The 17,999-nt window shown below is 33.7% G+C and overlaps 1 protein-coding gene and 1 long non-coding RNA gene across 10 annotated transcripts in view; both read right to left on the bottom strand.

Annotated features, from left to right (window-relative positions):
• Positions 1-17,999, bottom strand: part of QKI (QKI, KH domain containing RNA binding) — a 160,821-nt gene that overhangs the window by 61,107 nt on the left and 81,715 nt on the right. The gene's annotated exons all lie outside the window — the stretch shown is intronic.
• Positions 6,745-17,738, bottom strand: LOC144314846 (uncharacterized). The gene is made up of 3 exons (XR_013380713.1): positions 15,589-17,738; positions 9,689-10,019; positions 6,745-7,378 (listed from the first exon to the last, which is right to left on the bottom strand). It is a non-coding gene; the product is annotated as an uncharacterized LOC144314846 (long non-coding RNA).

The following is a 17,999-nucleotide window of genomic DNA, read 5'->3' as shown; positions in this document are numbered from 1 at the left end:
TAAGCAATAAGAAAATAACTATTTACTCGCAGTTGAGTGACAGACACCGAAATTCACAGGGCTATAGAAGTGCATACTAGACTTCTTTTACTGTATAACCTACATCAATCAACTGCCTCCTGAAATTTCATTTCTTCATTTGAAAAGGGCACAAGGTTGCAAGGATTAAGAAAGAAAGAATGAGGCAGTGACCAAGTTCACAGTGCCTAACACTTTTACTATGTAACTCCTAGTATCCCTGCTCCCCTCCTGGGTTTTCCTTAAAAGAGGACTTTCCAACTAATATGAATTCCACTGCCTGTCATCATGTTAACCAACCATCAATAAAAGTAAATCAAACCAATGTAAGGTTAATAGTGTTTCTTCTTTTACAGGAATTAATTTATCTGAGAGAGAGAGTGAGAGAGAGCCCGAGCAGGGGGAGGGGCAGAGGGACAAGCAGACTCCCCGCTATCCCAAAACCCTGAGATCATGACCTGAGCCAAAGGCAGACATTTAATGGAATAAGCCACCCAGGCACCATTCTGTTTGTCATCTAAAATATTTCTAACAGTGATGATTATTTGGTACATTTAAGTATCTTAAAATTATCCTCCTGATTTCAACTAAAAAAAATATGGATAGGTATCCAAAACACACCCCAGAGATTATCATAGGAATGGGTCAGAAGCATCTGTATTTTGAAAAGCTCTACAGAGAGTTATAATGCACAGCCAGGTAGTAGCAGGTATAAATACTATGAATAGCATACTTCTAATTTCTGGTTAATAGATGATATGATGTCCGATGATCAAAAGTATAATACTGGGTTGCCTAAATGGTTAATGTTAATGGTTATTATAAGCAGAGTCCCTTCTTTTCCTGATAATTCCAAAATGTTAACTTATTTCACATATCTAGACTTCTCAGAGGATAAAAAGCAAGCATACCTTTAGCTCACTAGAAGAACTAGGTGAATTCAGGGTTCTCCAGGTCTACAATTCTCCTATTACACTGTCTCTCTCGTCCAAAACCTATAAAATCCAAGACTTTTCTTCTAATCTTTTATTAAAATGTGGCTAACAAATTATGACTATAAAAAGTGATACCTTTCTAATACATCTTCAAGATAATTTGATCAGCAAAATATAACCATAAAAGTGATAGCTAACGTAGCAGTGTATTATGCAATGCAATTTTTCCCTTTTCTCTTAAAGATACTGAGTAGTTTTTACTTCCTGTGGGTACTAGTGAAAAATGACTGATCCAGAGTAAGACTGACATGTACATTCAAAGATGTGAATGAACTGAAAACATTAAAAACAATTATTCTTCAATGATGTTATGTTAGCATGACTGCAACAGCAATAGTCTGAATACAGGTAAAGTGGAAACAACAGCTAACAGTACCTTCAAACACTTGCATCAAATAGACGGTGATCAAACAAAAACGGTAAAAATAGGAACTGTTATCTTTTGGTTTTTTTTTTTATTAAATGCTACTCTGCAGGCATTTTAGTAAGTAAAAATAAGCTGTATGATGCCTTCCTTCATGAACTGGCAGTCAATATATTTAATTTCCCTAAAAACTGTTTTTAAAAATTCCCAATCTATTTGCTAAAACCTGACCTGTTACACTCATAACTCTTTACTGTACAAACTGTCACTTTTTATAATATTTTATACATTATCCAATATAATTTTAAATTCTAAACATTCTATTGTTATTTTTAGACTCTACTGTAATTCCCTGAGAATTCAACTATATCACCAAAGAAAGGCACGATCTCTCAACAGAATAAAAAAGTTCAGAGAATCTAGGTTTTGTTTTCTCTATTAGAAATCATTTTGATCAGACACAAGTTTCAGAGATGTGAACTTAAAGTGCAATTCTTAAACTCCTCTCCCTGTTATCCACTGGCATCACTAGAGCTATATAATCACAAAGTTATTATTTGCTTCAAAGTCTTAATTAACAGCTTTAAAATACGTTTCATCAGTGATCAAGGAAGTTTTCTCAGTAACCAAGGAATGGTGCACCATTTATCCACCAGTGATTAAAGACTTTCCTTACCTACAACAAGATATGCGCTTAGACAAGACACCCAAGTCCACTCTTTCAGAATAACTGCTCCATTTCCTCTCAGCTAATTAGGGAACAGATGTAACAGATGCTATTCTCCATCTAACTGAAATATGAAGGCAATGGAAAAATTTTCTGAGGTATCAAACAAATTTTGTAACAACAACATGAAATCATTGTAATGTTTATGAATTAAGCTACCATTAATAATTACTGTGTTTAATTCTGAGGATGAGGCTCAATTTAAATAATGTTAATAATCATTATAATTAAAGAAAACATCTCTTTGAAAATGAGTATCATACACCTAAGTATCAACTGCTTATATTACAAAACAATCAATATAAAAAATACTAAAGATAATCCTTTCGTATTTACTAATCATGAATGGTAGAGCTGATTAACCTTATTTTACAGATTAGATGACTAAATCTCAGAGAAAGTAACTTTTCTCAAGTCCTTAACCAGTGAGTAAAAGATCCAGAACATAAATACAAGTCTGACTCTTTTTCTCATGTCCTCTGCACTATGCCACACTGGAAGCATCCTCACTAAATCTATTTATTCTTTTTCCATGTCCATATAAAATGTGGAAGTATCTCTGAGGCCCATTTTTGACAAGCTGTCTCAGAAGCTCTTTCGTTTTGAACTTCTCTAACAGTCCTAGTCATCTGATTCTTACTAACGATATATTTTTATAAGACAACTCTTTAAGTATACAGATCTCATCTCTTCATTTCCAGTATGGATTAGTTAAGATTCTACTTAATATTAGGTTTCTTTGGTGAAAGACAATTATCATATGGTTTTACTTGTATGTAGAATATAAGAAATAGTGACAGGGACTATAAGGGAAAGGAGGGAAACTGGGGAAAAATCAGAGTAGGACAAACCATAAGACTCCTAACTCTGGGAAACAAAAAAAAGGGTTGCAGAAAGGGGAATAGGTGACGGGTATAAGGGAGGCATGTGATGTGATGAGCACTGGGTGTTATGCTATATGTTGGCAAACTTAATTTAAATAAATATTTTTTTAAAAAGATAAGGATTCTTGCCCCATTTATTTCTTAGGATATTCTTCACACTCAGATGTTAATTTAATGAAATAAGAGAAAATACCATGTTTGATGACCCTAACTCCATACACTAACTCTAGCTTAGCTCTCTAAAGAGTAGAAAGTTTAAGAATACATCTTCCTAGTAAAAAAAAAACCTGGAGACTACTTCCATGCTACTCTTTAAAGAAAGGATTAAAAACTAATTAAACAAGTAAATTCACACAGCCATAAGAAATGTAAGCCTCAGGGTCGCCTAAGTGGCTCAGTTGGTTGAGCATCCAACTCTTGATTTCAGCTCACATAATGATCTCAGGGTCCTGAGATCAAGCCGCACCTGGGCCTCTGCACACAGGGTGGAGTCATTTGAGATTCTTTCTCCCTAACCCCTTCTCCTGCTCACAAGTGCATGTGCTCTCTCTCTCAAACAAACAAATAAAATATTTCCAAAGGGGGAAAAAAAAAAAAAAGCAAGCCTCTGTGAACACTTACTGTATTTGGGAGAGCTATAAAGTTGTGGCCTTCCTAGGCTTACCATGCCAGGTCTTCTTGCCAAATAAAAAATTGACCTTCTATTAGGGGTGAGGGGTGGGGGTGGGGGGAGAGAACTTATAAATCAAATTAATTTTGAAAAACAGGGCTTTTTATTCTAAATGCTGAAAGAATAATTTATTTTATTTTAAGCAGTTAGTAGAAACTATTACACAATAAATGGAACCCTAATCATCAAAATCTGCAGCCCATAAACAGCAAAGAATTTATCTACATATACAACCTTTGCCCATCAATAAACTATCCTTTAATATCAACAACCAGAATAAAGACCTTCTCCCGGTAAAGTACAAAACACTCTCTTCCTTAAAATATTCAAATGGTTTGTAGTAATTCTGATAAACTTACCTAGGAAACCTCAAAACTTTAAAGTCTGTGGCCTCCTCTAAGTTATACCCACAACTGGAACAAAACTAAGAACTAAGGAAAACCAGTATCATCTAACCTTGTTTAACTGAGCTTCTTCTAATTAAAATCTGTACCTGTCCAGTTTGCCTATAAAAGGGCAGGCCCTGTTATCTTAAATTTAACTGTATCTTTAGAACTTAGCATATTCCTGGCCACAAAGGAAATTTTTTAAAAATGTCTATTGGATAAAACAATCAAGAAACAAATTAACTAGTTTTCAATTGATGTGACCTGTCATTTTCCGGGAAAACGGAAAATGATATTTCCCTAGTCAGCTGCTATAGTTCTTTCTCACGTAAGACGAGAATAAGATCTCTCTTAGATTTCTTGAATTGTAATAAATTGGAATCTTGCTCACATAAAAACCCTGTGAATACCCACTTTTCTTCATATTAAATGTAAAAAGTATGTATATAACTAAACATGGAAACTGATGCAAGGGAGGAAAATAAAGAACTAGGTGGGTAGGAACAAGTAAACCTATCTGTTAATATACACATAGAATATAGACCAAAAATGGACCACGTGATTCCCAATTGATCTTAACCTCCTAGAAGTAGCTATATATCTTCTAATAATATCCAAATTTATATCTCTTGTTCATCAGTGAAATTATCCTTTAGTATCCAAAATCAAAATCAAAAGGAAGCTACTATTTAAGGAGAAAAATTAGTTTTTGTGTGTGTCAATTGGGCTATGCTGAACTCCAGTTGCCAGAATTCTATTCTGTGTGTTACCAGTGAGGATGAGCGATAAGAAATATTCCTTCCTAAAAGCTGGAAGACAAAAAGGAGGCAATGGCCATTTTTTTAGCATTCTCCCAGCTATTCAACCAAATGCTAATTTAGTTGCTGCTGTGAAAAAGATTTTGTAGATGTAATAAAGTCCCTAACCAGCTGAATTTACTCACGGGGGATATTATCCTGGGTGGGCCACAGTTATTCAGTTGGAACCTCTAAAACAGGGATAAGTCCTTCTTTAAAGTCAGTATACTTCCAACACCAAGGAGTCTAAATACTTCCCTTCTCTTTGGAGTTTTCTGACTGTCAAATGCACTCTATTCCCTTTGGATCTTCTTTACTGCCTGTTCTGAATGACCATAAATAGGAGAAGACACAACTGCGTAATGTTCCTCATAAGCCCACGTGTGTATCCTGCTGCTACTTCTTTGGTTGAACACTGACTTGTACACTTACCATTAAAGTTTCACCTAAAAGTTATAAAATAAAAATAAAAGAATACCATTAAGCCACTAAAGCCGTAATTATGGCATGGATGAAAGAGACTAACCTAACCTTGCCAATGTATTCATGTTTAAGAGTATTTTTAGGCTAAATAAATTAAAATCTATTCCAGAATGTCAAATAAGTTGCATCAAATCCACACTGCTAAGAAAAAAAGTATTCATTTTGTTATGAAAAAAATAACTTCTTTAATAAACACATTGGATTAATCCTTATTCAGTAAACATGGAGGAGAGTAGTTAAGACAGGGAAAATGAAAAGCCTTCATGAAATGTCATCAAAGTATTAAGGGCACATTGAAAAAGGCCACAAACCCCCAATTTAACTAGATGTAACAAATACTTTATGATGGATTTTTTAGAAATCCTCCATTTTATCCAAAAAGACCTTCATATTATTAAGTTGCTAACAACAGAGTAGAATGCACATGTGTACTATGCATGTTGTGGGTATGCATATATATTTTTAAATTTCTACAAATAGTCTGTACTCTTAAGATATTAATAAACCACAGAAAGATATTAACCTCATTTTTACACTAACATCCCAGAATACAACTGTACTTACAATATAATCATGAAAAGACAGCATTTGAAAATAATACCCTATATAAATGAACATATTATTGTAATGAGGTGACAAATTTGAGAAAGGTAAAAAGTGAAAAGTGAAAAGTTTTGGTTACTTATGAACAATCAACTGCTAGACTAATTTTGTACTTTAAGTAGAAAACAGTAACTACCTATGCTCTCCAAAAAAAAAAAGTATTCAATATTTAAAGTGCCTCCTGATAGTTTAATAAATTAGACATAATATCTCTTGAAACTCTATCTCACAAACAGAATGCTGTGTCACCGTATCACCTTGGGATAATGTTCCCTTTTCAAATTATTCTATGTATAATGAATACATTAATATTTTTAAACACTGAAGAGTATCTAGAATAATAATTAAAAATTGGGCCCTTTTTTGAACATCACAATTTCAAGACTTAGTATATACTGAATCAAGTGTATTTGATCAAATGTATTCCTTTTCATCACCACATAACATTCCACTGCATGAAGAGACCAGAATTTCTATCTCCCCATTAATGGCTATTTATGCTGTTCCCAACAGTTTATTATTATAAACAATGCTGTAGTGAACATTCTCTTATCTATCTTCTGGATATATCAAGAGTTTCTTAAGGAACTGATAAATAGTGCAATTTTCATAGACAAGATCTTTAATAAAAATAAATAAAAACTCCCACAATCAATGGACACTGCCAACTGCTCTCTAAGGTTGCTGTACCAATTTATACTCTCGATTTCACTGCATGGGAATTATGTTTCTCCATATGTCAGACCTAGGTAGTATTTTTATTTTGACAACAAAACGGGTGTCAAGTAGTACATTACTGTCATTATGATGTGCATTCCCCTGAGTATTAATAAAGTAAAGCACTTTTTCATGTATTCATTCTATTGGATCTATGGTCTTCTTTTTGTTTTTGAATGAATTCTTTATATGTTCTAAATATAAACCCTTGGTGTGCCTTGTTTTCTAACAGCTTACAGTGTCTTTCACAGAACAAGATTATTTTTTCAAAGTAGACATATCTATTGTCCTTCCTTTATGAGTTTTCTAGTCAGCAATCCTTCCTTACTCTAAAGTCACAAATATATTCTCCTACAAATTTCTTTCATTGGTTAAGTTTTTTCTCTTCAATTTTAGGTGTTTAATTCATTTGGAATTTTTTTACAATATGCAAACTCAATTATCCTAACATCACTTATTGAAAGGCTATTCCTCCCACACTTCATTTGCTCTTCCTCTATGTCTGCCCCTTCTTTCTACAATATACATATACACATTACATTAAAAATAGTTCTAATTCCACTGGCTTACCTGCTGCTCCTCAGTAATATAAACAATTAATCAAATGATAGTAATCAAATGCACTCAAGGCACCCCTCCATTTTGTTTTAGACTTTCCTTTTAGAACTGTCCCACTGATCAGTTTTAACACCTCAAAAAATTCTTAATTCAGTTCCACACAGTTTTATTATTCTCTAGTAAGAAAAAAAAAGCATTCCTTGTTAGATTTTGACTATAAAAATTGATTCAGAAACTAGCATCTGTAAAATATGGAATTAAAGTTACAGAAGTTTTCAAATTTCTAGCTTTGAAGTTGTTCACTGCATTTTCCATGATTTAAAAAAATATCTCCAGTAGTTCTTATTTGGTTTTCATTTCCATTCTTAGTATTTACTTATAGTATGTCATCTATTATCAGGTATTTCCTTAAAAATATTTTAACATCTTTGAAGTGTCTTACTAATACTGTAAATGCTAGGCAGCAGCAGTACAGAGCTGTCCCTGCCTAACTACTTTTGGACTGGCAGTCTGCAACAAGCCTTGAGCATTACTGCATGTTCTCACAGGTGTGCCAGAATGCGAGGCTGGTTTATCTCATCTAACTGAGCAGCTTCTGTAGTCAGCCACCTAGGCAACTAACTAAACAGCTCAAGGAGACTACATATTATTGCTTACTCCCCTGAGGTAGGAAACTGTATTGTCTGCTGCTTGTCCACAAGAGCTGGGACGTTGGCCCTGGTTCCTCTTCAGCAATGCAGTCCACTGACTCAAGAGTATCAGCATATTTGCACGGATTCCCTGAGCCCCAGTAACTAATTGACACATGTACATTGCTCTCTGATCTGGGAAGTCTCAGGTCTTCCACCAACATCCTTAAAACTGTGGTGGTAAGTTATTCTGTTAGCTTATAAGGAAGATAAAAATTTCAGATCCTTTACCTTTCTTAACAAAGATACGTATTAAACTTGCAATGCCTTGGGCAAAAAAAGAACGTAGGGACTAATAAAGCACTCCTTTAAAAAAAAAAAAGCTACACCAACTTTCCTGGTTAGAGTATATATGGTAGGAAAAACATGAATAAAACTGGTAGGAAAAACATGAATAAAACATGAATAAAATATATGGTAGGAAAATGGTAATAAAACTATCTGGGAAGTTATTAGAAATTAACTGATTTCACTGATATTTTCCTTTTAACACATATCACATAATATAATGAAAAGACAGAATAAGTAAGTCTCTATATAAATACAAATTTTACGTGAATAACGAACTTCCTGTCAATTTATTTGGTTGTTTTTGTCACCTTGGTGGTACATAACAGTGCTGCATTTAATGACATCAAATTAGTTCTGCCTTTTTTTCTAATCTGTTTTATCCTTATTTAAGTGAATTTTCAAAGAAATAGCTTTTTACTTTTGTGAACCATCAACTTTCAGCACCTTTACTATATATTAAATTTTGTTCTTCTTTTCCTTCACTTTCATCTACTTTACTGCTCTTTCCGGATCCTTAAGTTACAATGCACATCTCATTTATGGCCAGCATCTAATCTTTAATTTCTAGGTGATTTCCAGCTCAATTCCATTGTGATTAAAGAGCACGATAAATTATTTCAGACTTCTGAACTTTGCTGAGGCTTTCTTTCTTTATTGGCCAGCACACAATTTGGCAAACAATTTCACATACATTTTAAAAGAATGAATTATGCCACTGTTGGGTACAATGTTCTTTTTTCGTTGTTGATTAAGTCAAATCTGCTAGTTGTGTTGTTCAGATCCTCTACATTCTTACTTTTTATCTGCTTGTTTTAACAGTTACTTAGAATTACATTAAAATTATGGCTGTGGATATGAATTCTTCTCCTTTTAGTTCTGATAAGTTTTACTTTACATGCATTTTCAACCTATGCTATTTGGTTTATATAAATTTAAGACCATGATCTCTTGTTAGACTAATCTTAAAAATGACTTCGAACTTTCTATATAAGCAATCAGGAAATCTGCTAATAGTATTACTTACTTCTTCTTCCCAATATGCATACCATTTTTTAATTTCCTTTTTGGTTTATTACACTTGCTAAGAAGTTTAGTACCACCTGGAGTAGAAATGGAGAAAGCAAACACCCTCGGCTCAGTCACTATCTTAGGAGAAATGCACAGAGTCTGTTACTGCAGAGTATGACATTGCTATAGATATTTTCATTTTCACCTATCTCACCAATAGTATTGGCCTTTATCAAATTGAGGAAGTTCCCTTAATTTTAAGTTTGGTAGATTTTATCATAAAATTTTGTCCAATACTTCTTTATGCATCTCTTGAAATAATCATATACTTTTTAACCTTTATTCTATTGATTTATCATCTAAATTCTTAGATGTCATCCTAACCTTGCATTGCCAAGGTATATCCCATTTGATAGTGATGTACTATCCTTTTTGTATATCACTGTATTAAATTTGCTAAAATTTTATCAGCAATTTCTACATCTATGAGGAACTGACCCTTCTTTTCCTGGTGGTGCCATGGCAATGCTGATTACTAATTTATGGTAACTGAAGTAAAACAAAGTATTTCCTTCTCATATCTCTCATGAAAGACTTCATAGATTCACACTGTTTCTTAAAAACTTCACCTATTTTTGTGGGGTAGTAGTTTTTACTACAAATTCAGCTTTTTTAATCATTATAGGCTATTCGAGTTTTCTGTTACTTCACTGTAACACCGTATCTTCCAAAGCTTTTTCATCTAAGTTGTCAAATTTATTGGCTTATAGTTGCTCAGAATATTCCCCTAGAAGCTTCTTAATGTCTGTAGGATCCATAATGATGTCCCCTATGAAGAAGAAAATTAGATAACTGATTTAGGTTCTTTAAAATATTAACATTTATAGATATAAATTCCCCATAAACACTGCTTTAGCATCATCTCACAAATTTTATGTTCTATTTTCACTGCCATTTTAGTTAAAAATACCTTCTAATTTTTCTTGTGACATCTCTTAAGCAATGGCCTATACAGAAGTGTGTTGTTCAATTTCCAAATATTTGAGAATAATTCCATTTCGGTGAGAGCTTATCCTCTGCAGAATTTCAAACATTCTACCTTGTGGTCTAGCAAATATTTTATACTGATGAATGCATGATGTTCAATCAGTTGTCAGCTGTAATGTTTTATAAACACCATTAAGATCAAGGTGGTTAATACTAATGTTCAGAGCTTGTTTTATATAGCAAGTGGCACTGTAGTAAGTAAATAAGCAATAAACATTTATGATTACTTTTAGGGCTTTCTGATAAAATTGAATTTTATCATTATGAAAATATGAGTCTTTCTCTTGAAATCTATTTTATCTGATATTATAATATAGTCACTTTAACCTTCTGCTTACTGTTTTCTTGCTATACTTTTTAAAAGATTCATTTATTTGAGAAAGAAAATGAGCACACATGCACAAGAATAGGGGGAAGAGAATGTCCAAGCAGATTCCTGCTGAGTGGGGGGAGCCTGACATGGGGTTCAATCCCAGGAGCCATGAGATCAGGACACAAGCTACATCCAAGAGTCGGATGCTCAATCTACTGAACTACCAAGACGCACCTCCTCTTGCTGTATCTTTTTCCACCTGTTTACTTTCAATCTACTTCTATTTTACTATTCAGTGTTTTTTTCTTCTTCAGAAACTGAATAGTTTAGAATAGCTATATACTTCATAGCTATGTCTTAGTTTTTTTCAACCCATTTTGACAACCTTTGCATTTTTATAGGGGTGTTTCTTTGCTGGTATTTAATGAAATTATTGATAAAATTAGGTTTGGATCATCTACCAACTTTATTATTAGCTTTCTATTTGTAGCCTCTGTTTTTGTTCCTCTGCTTCCCTTCCCAATTTTTAAAAATACACTATTTCAATATATTTTTAAAATTCCACTTTCGTTTTCCTCAGGGTATTTTTATCTGTCCTCATTTGCATTATATTTTCAGTGGCGGCTGTGAGGGCTATAATATAAATCTTTAACTTCTCAAGGTCAACTTATGATTAACATTTTATAACTTCACACAATATGCTGAAATTTGTTACCACCATGTTAGGTCCATGTTTACACATACATAAGTGTAAAATTCCATAGGATGATGCTATTTTTTTCTTTAAATATTTATGTGTAGGGCAGCCCTAGTGGCTCAGCATTTTAGCGCCACCTTCAGTCCAGGGCATAATCCTGGAGATCCAGGATCGAGTTCCATGTCCTGCTCCCTGCACGGAGCCTGCTTCTCCCTCTGCCTGTGTCTCTGCCTCGCTCTTTCTCTGTGTCTCTCATGAATAAATAAATTTTTAAAAAGTTATGTATATCAGAAAGAAACTAAAAAGACCCATTCCCTCCTCAATATAAAAGTCTTTTTACCATTCCTGGTGTTCAGTTCTGAGTAACTAGCTTTCTACCTGCTCTTGTTTATCTTAAATTTGAAAAATTCCTCTATCTTTACCACTATGCAGGTCTATTGGTAACAAATTCTCTTAGTTATCTTTTATTTCAAATGGCTTTATTTTCATCTTCAGTTGAAGATATTTTCAATGGTTATAGAATTTGGGGTTGACAGTTTTTTTCTTTTGGAATTTAAAAAACATTTTACTCTCTTCTGCTCTACACTTTCTATGAAGTCAGCTGTTAACTGTATCATTGCTCTCTGTATGTAATGTTTAATTTTTATCTTGCTGCTTTAAGGTTTCAAATAGTTTAGCTCCAACATGCTACATTGTTGCTTCCTTTGTGTTCATTCTAATTGCTGTGTGATAAGCATCTTGAATTTGTAGACCGATGTCTTTCAACAAATTTGTAAGATCTTTTGCCATTGCCTCTTCAATTATTTTTGTTTCATTTGCTCACTCTTCTTTGCAGAACTCCAATTACACATTACGTTAGATAGACCTTTGACATGTTATTTGCTTTATGTCAATTTTTTCCTCTCCCTGGTATTTACAAGTTGCTATTGCTCTGTTCAGTCTTCAAACCTGCCTATTCCTTTCTTAGCAGTTAAAGCCACTCAGTAATTTTTTATTTTAGATACTCTTTTCAGTTCTAGAATTCCCACTTGATGTTCTTTATTGTTTCTATTTCTCTAATAAATATTTTCTTTTTGTATTTTGTCTTACTTTATGAGAATTATTGTAGCAGCTACTTTAAAATACATGTCTTGTTAGTTTCAACATCTAGAGGCTGGGATCAGTTGACTGTCTTTTGAAAATGCGATCTTCAAGGTTTACTTCTAAACTATATGCTGATTCTAGGTTTTGTTCTTCTTTTGAAGATTTATTTTTATTTTAATAGGCAACTGTCTTAATTCTATTCAGAACTGCAAACTTTGTTCCTTGGGTGCTAACTCTGGTCTCAGTTCAGACCTTTAGCAGAGATCCTTTAAGTCTGTTCTACATGTGTTAGTTAATTCAGGGGTCAGCAAGAATTTGGGGATTTCTTCTCCTGTCTCTTTTCCTTCTTGGATTCCCCTTTCCCAACAATAGGGATTTCCCCTAAATTAGAATTAATGCCACATACTGTGCTTGACCCCAGGTTAAAAAAAAGTCAGGCACAATATAATCTTCCCTCCTGTAAACTCTGCTTGTATTCATTCCCTAGTGCCTTGGAGTAGCCTTGTATAATACAAGGGGTAGCTTTCTATTATATATGTATTCTAGAGTGGCTTTCTGCAGGTGAGTCAGTCTGACAGTAATCTATTTATCCATTACTGGAAGCAGGAGGCCTGAAGTTCTTACTTCAAAGCTCTTTCTTTCAGAGGGGTAGTGATAATCCAGTATCCAAAAACAGCAGACAGCTTGGCCCTGGTTATATTAACAATACTCTCTCTTTCCTCTTGCCACTAGAAATATTTCCTAGGTGGCAGTCACAGCACTTACCCTCTATTCACACATGATACAGCCCACCCCAAAGCCCAGTTTAGTTCTGTGAAATTGGCTCCAATTCCCATTACTCATGCTGAGTCAATTTCCTGTCCATCTTGCCCTTAATCATTCCAGAACTGCTTAATCCATGTTTTAGATCCTATTTGGACTTTTCAAATCCTTTCTAAGTCTTTAACAATATATAAAAATGAAGTTAGTTGTTTTATACCCCATTGATCCCATACTAATCTGTATCTCCATTCTAGCACTTAACATACTTTGTGTTTGATTACAGTGTTTTTCAGATTGAGAACTCTCTGGAATATGCACATTGCCTGGCACATCACAAATACTCAGGAATGCTCAATGCTTCCCCTTAATGTCTTATATTCCAGTTATTAACAGGAGCTGTTCATTTCTACTGTTGAATTCATTTTCTATTTCATAATAATTTTAATTCTTTCAGTACTATATTTTCAGATTTATACTGTCCAGTGCTAGTGTTGGCTAATGTGTGTGAATTTTTCCTTGTGAACCAAAAACACACAGTTGTAGATAAGGACTAAAGCAGAAGACTCATTCAGTTCTTTTAGAGATCACAAAGCATGTGATTTAAAAGGGTACTCTTCTTCATTTATACAATGAAATATCCTGTGGCCATAGATGTCCTTCACAAAATTTAGAAATATTTTTTAACCATAAAATTCTTAATTACTCAGATTTTACCAACTGATCCCCCAATTACTTACTTTTATAAAATAACATTTCAAAAACATGCATTATACCACAACAAAAATGTCACTTAAATTGGGAAACCTCACAAGAAAAAGTTGACATCTCTCTGATAACTTGATCTCAATTAATAAAGTTTATTAAAATGCAAAACTTTTTTCTAAAATAATTAGGCAAAAGGATTTTCAGAGGGTAGAGAGAGATGAGCAGTGTTTTCCAAATGAAGCTTTAGAGTAAATGTTTGGATTCAGAAATATTAAGCTTTTGAAAAGGAAAGGGAAAATTAGTGAGCTCATGTATAAATTACATTTAAAATGACAACAATATATATATTTCAAGTTCACCCTAATCATTATTTTTCTATTAGATTCAAAATACGGTGTTCTTTTTTAAGCAGAAAAACTGTAAGAAGGCAAAAATTTCAGGAATTCTTAAAGAAATCATAGTTATAGTTTCATCAAGTGCTTAATATTTTATAATGTCCAACCCTGAATCTTTATCATAACATTGGTCAGTCCTAGGCCGAACCTGCTCTCTCAGAGTTTAAATTATCAAAAAGCAACTTTAGATTTATATATGTATGCTTAGCAAGTTGCAGAAGTATTTACTGAGGGTCTCCAAAAAATGCACAAGATTAGATTTCTATTAAATAATTCCTATTTAACCCATGTATTTCCAAAGTGAAACTTAAGAAATTTTTATGTATCAATCATCTCTACCCTACTTCCATACCTTAACAGTAAACAATATAAATATTTCAGGAATGACAGAAAATTGTTTTCTTTAAAATTTTAAGAAGCTTAGGGGTGCCTGCGTGGCTCAGTCAGTTGAGCTGCTCAGGTTATGATTTTAGGGTCCTAGGATCCACTCCCCAGTTGGGAATCCCAGCTCAGCTAGGAATCTGCTTCTCTTTCTCCCTCTGTTCCTCCCTCACTCACACTCTCTCTGCTTCTCTTGAATAAATAAAAAATAAAAATCTTTAACACATCAAGCTATATACACACACACAATAAACATATATACATATGTATACATATATATGTACCTGCATATTATATATATATGTGTATATACACACATACAATAAATCTTCTCAGAACCCTAAATTCTATATAGGCTGTGATAGCACAGTACATTCATTGTTTTTAAATTTAATTTTTACACTGTATTTATTAAAACACTGTAAATGTATTTCTACTTCTCCCATTTTGACTAATATTAATGATTCAGTATTTTCCAAATTCTGTTTCTTCCAGCTATTCTTGGTCAATTCAATTCTCCTAGGACACATACTTATCCCTGCTGACCCTTAGCCTCTGTTAGTTTTTTATCCTGAAAATACCCAAAATTCAAAATTCTCATTAAAGTTCTTATTTTCTCATTCAGTAGACTATCCAGAACTGTAATTTACACATCTTTTATCAGCCATTGTAGGTCAAAACCAATTTCAAGGACAAAAAACAAGTGGCAGAGAGATCAGAGCAGATTAAACTCCATACAATGTAAAACACTCAAGTGGCTGACAGTATTAGAGTATGATGCACTATGCTCACTGAGAAATGTGTGATCCGCTATACTGGCATTCATTGGCTGAGAGTGCATGACAGCAGGCAGAGCACAGAAAAACATGCATATTGCAATTTACTATATTTATAAATACTTTTTTTAAAAGAAAAATATTGGAGAGACAAACAGTAAAAGAACTGGCACGTAGTAGAGCAACATCTAACGGCATACAGGATATATGTATGCTTTTATATCCTCTACATATATTACCTGCAATCTCTTTACAGCAGACCTTAGTGGTTATTAATTATATTCAAATTACAGAGATTCGGGTAGCCCCGTCGTACAGTGGTTTAGGACCGCCTCCAGCCCAGGGTGTGATTCTGGAGATCCGGGATCGAGTCCCTACATGGAGCCTGCTTCTCCCTCTGCCTGTGTCTCTGCCTCTCTCTCTCTCTCTCTCTCTCTCTCTCTGTCTGTCTCTGAATAAATAAATAAATAAATCTTTAAAAAAACAAAAACAAAACAAATTAGAGATTGAAGACCCAAGTTAGGAAGGTCAATTTTTACCAAATAAACAAACAGGTGATTTACTTATTTGACAATAAGAAAACTTAAAAAAAAAGCAGAGTTTTCAATGTGTTAGACTGAGAAATTGAAAGGAGTTAAAACGTAAAAGGAGCTTTAAATGGTCTGAAATCCTCAGGTAGTCAGTAGCTACAAAACTTCCAAATGACATTTTAGAATATTAAGAATATAATCTCTCTTTCAATAACACTTTTCTGAGGCAGCAAAAATAATAAAATACAATGTTAAAGTCTATGGAAGTATAGAGGGCACATCTTGGGGTAAACGATTTTCTATTCTCAAGGGATTTACCTAAAAACAAGGCTGCCAAGAAAGAGCTGGAAAAGAGTTACTTTTCTTTACATCCTGTCTTCCCAACAGATAAAGAAGGGCATTATAGCTGCTTAATACACATTTTAATTGAGTGCTGCCACTGGTAAGAAGAAAAATGTGGAACTACTACTTTCCATATCAAACAAAGCAGGTAATTAACAGCCATTATGGCACAATCCCTTATCACCAAAATACACAATAGATGCAAACTTCTCTCAAAGCCAATGCACTGTTACCAAAAAGCCAAGCTGGTGTTTCAGGGTCACATTCACTTCTTTATTATACAAGCATACATTTACTGCTCAGTCAGACACCTATAATTAAACACAAGAAGACTATAATGCCAATATTCAGGCTAGCTTGCATGTAAGTGGGATCCCCCTCCTCCCCATACAGATGATTGCTTTTCATTTCAGAGTTTCAAGCAGCTACAGTTCACTTAGTTTTGATTACACGGCAATTAGATATGCAAATGTATAAGATTCGGAAAAATACTTTTTCAAACATCAGATTGTGAGTAATCAAGCCCATTCTCTTCTCTTGTATATACAAGCAGCTCATTAAACAACTATTGTCTAAAAAAAAAAAGAAGTTTCTGTCTCAAATGCTTTGGGTTTTTTTAAATGTCGAAAACATTTAAAACACATCCTTGGAATAAATCTCTCTCAGTAAAACCCAGGTCATGTGTATGTGCTTGTGCTGAGTGGGGAAACATGGTAAGTGACCAAAGGAAAGAACACATCCTAATTCACATGGTCTACTGAGGGTTACTTCAAAATTTGTCAAGTAATTTGCTTTAAACTTTTTAAAAATACACAATTTAAAACTTTCTATTAAATGACACCTATTATTAACAAAATATAAAATATTACAACAGTAATAGTAATAAGTATTCCAACCATTTGATTGAGAAAAATTTTTTATCTTTCTCTATGAGTTTACATTATAAGCTATATGCAGATGTTAATGTGGATAAGAATCGTGTATATTCTGGAGGAGGGGAGTGGATAAAAATACTTGCACTTCAAGAAGATCAAAAACTTTTAAATATGTCTATGGGTGTGACTTGAAAAATGAGTAAGGCCACTGATGTTCTTTGAAAACATAGTATCTCCACCCTGGCAATTTATGTTACTTTCATGTCTTAAATTTTAGTTTCATTTCCTAACCTCAAATCCTCTTCAACTAACTTATAAAGTACTTGTAGGCTTTTTCTTTTCTTCTTTCCCCTCTTCTGTGAATTTTAAGTCATATGTCAATCATTAATCTTTAAGTAAATTTCAAGTAATTCTTCTGCATTATCTATTTGAACTTCTATATTTTGGGAAATTCAAGAAAGCAGTGACTAAAATTCTGTTGTAAGAAGAATGTAATTTTTTTTAATTTTGTATTTATTTATGATAGTCAGAGAGAGAGAGAGAGAGGCAGAGACATAGGCAGAGGGAGAAGCAGGCTCCATGCACCAGGAGCCCGACGTGGGATTCGATCCCAGGTCTCCAGGATCACGCCCTGGGCCAAAGGCAGGCGCTAAACTGCTGCGCCACCCAGGGTTCCCAGAAGAATGAATTCTTAAATGGGCACAATTATGTCCACACTTCATTGAGGAAATCAGAAATATAAATAAAATCATTATTTTTGGAGAATGCTGCCTAGGTAAGGAAATGGGAGTAATACAAATTAAATATTACACTGTATCTTTAGAGAATAGACACTGCAGTTGAGAAAAGGAAGACTGGGGAAGGCTGAAGCCATCTGAGAACACTGAATTAAAATGAACCTAG

This window comes from Canis aureus, chromosome 1 (genome assembly GCF_053574225.1).
Source record: "Canis aureus isolate CA01 chromosome 1, VMU_Caureus_v.1.0, whole genome shotgun sequence".
NCBI classification, from domain to species: Eukaryota; Metazoa; Chordata; class Mammalia; order Carnivora; family Canidae; genus Canis; species Canis aureus.
This window is presented reverse-complemented; position numbering and strand designations above follow the sequence as displayed.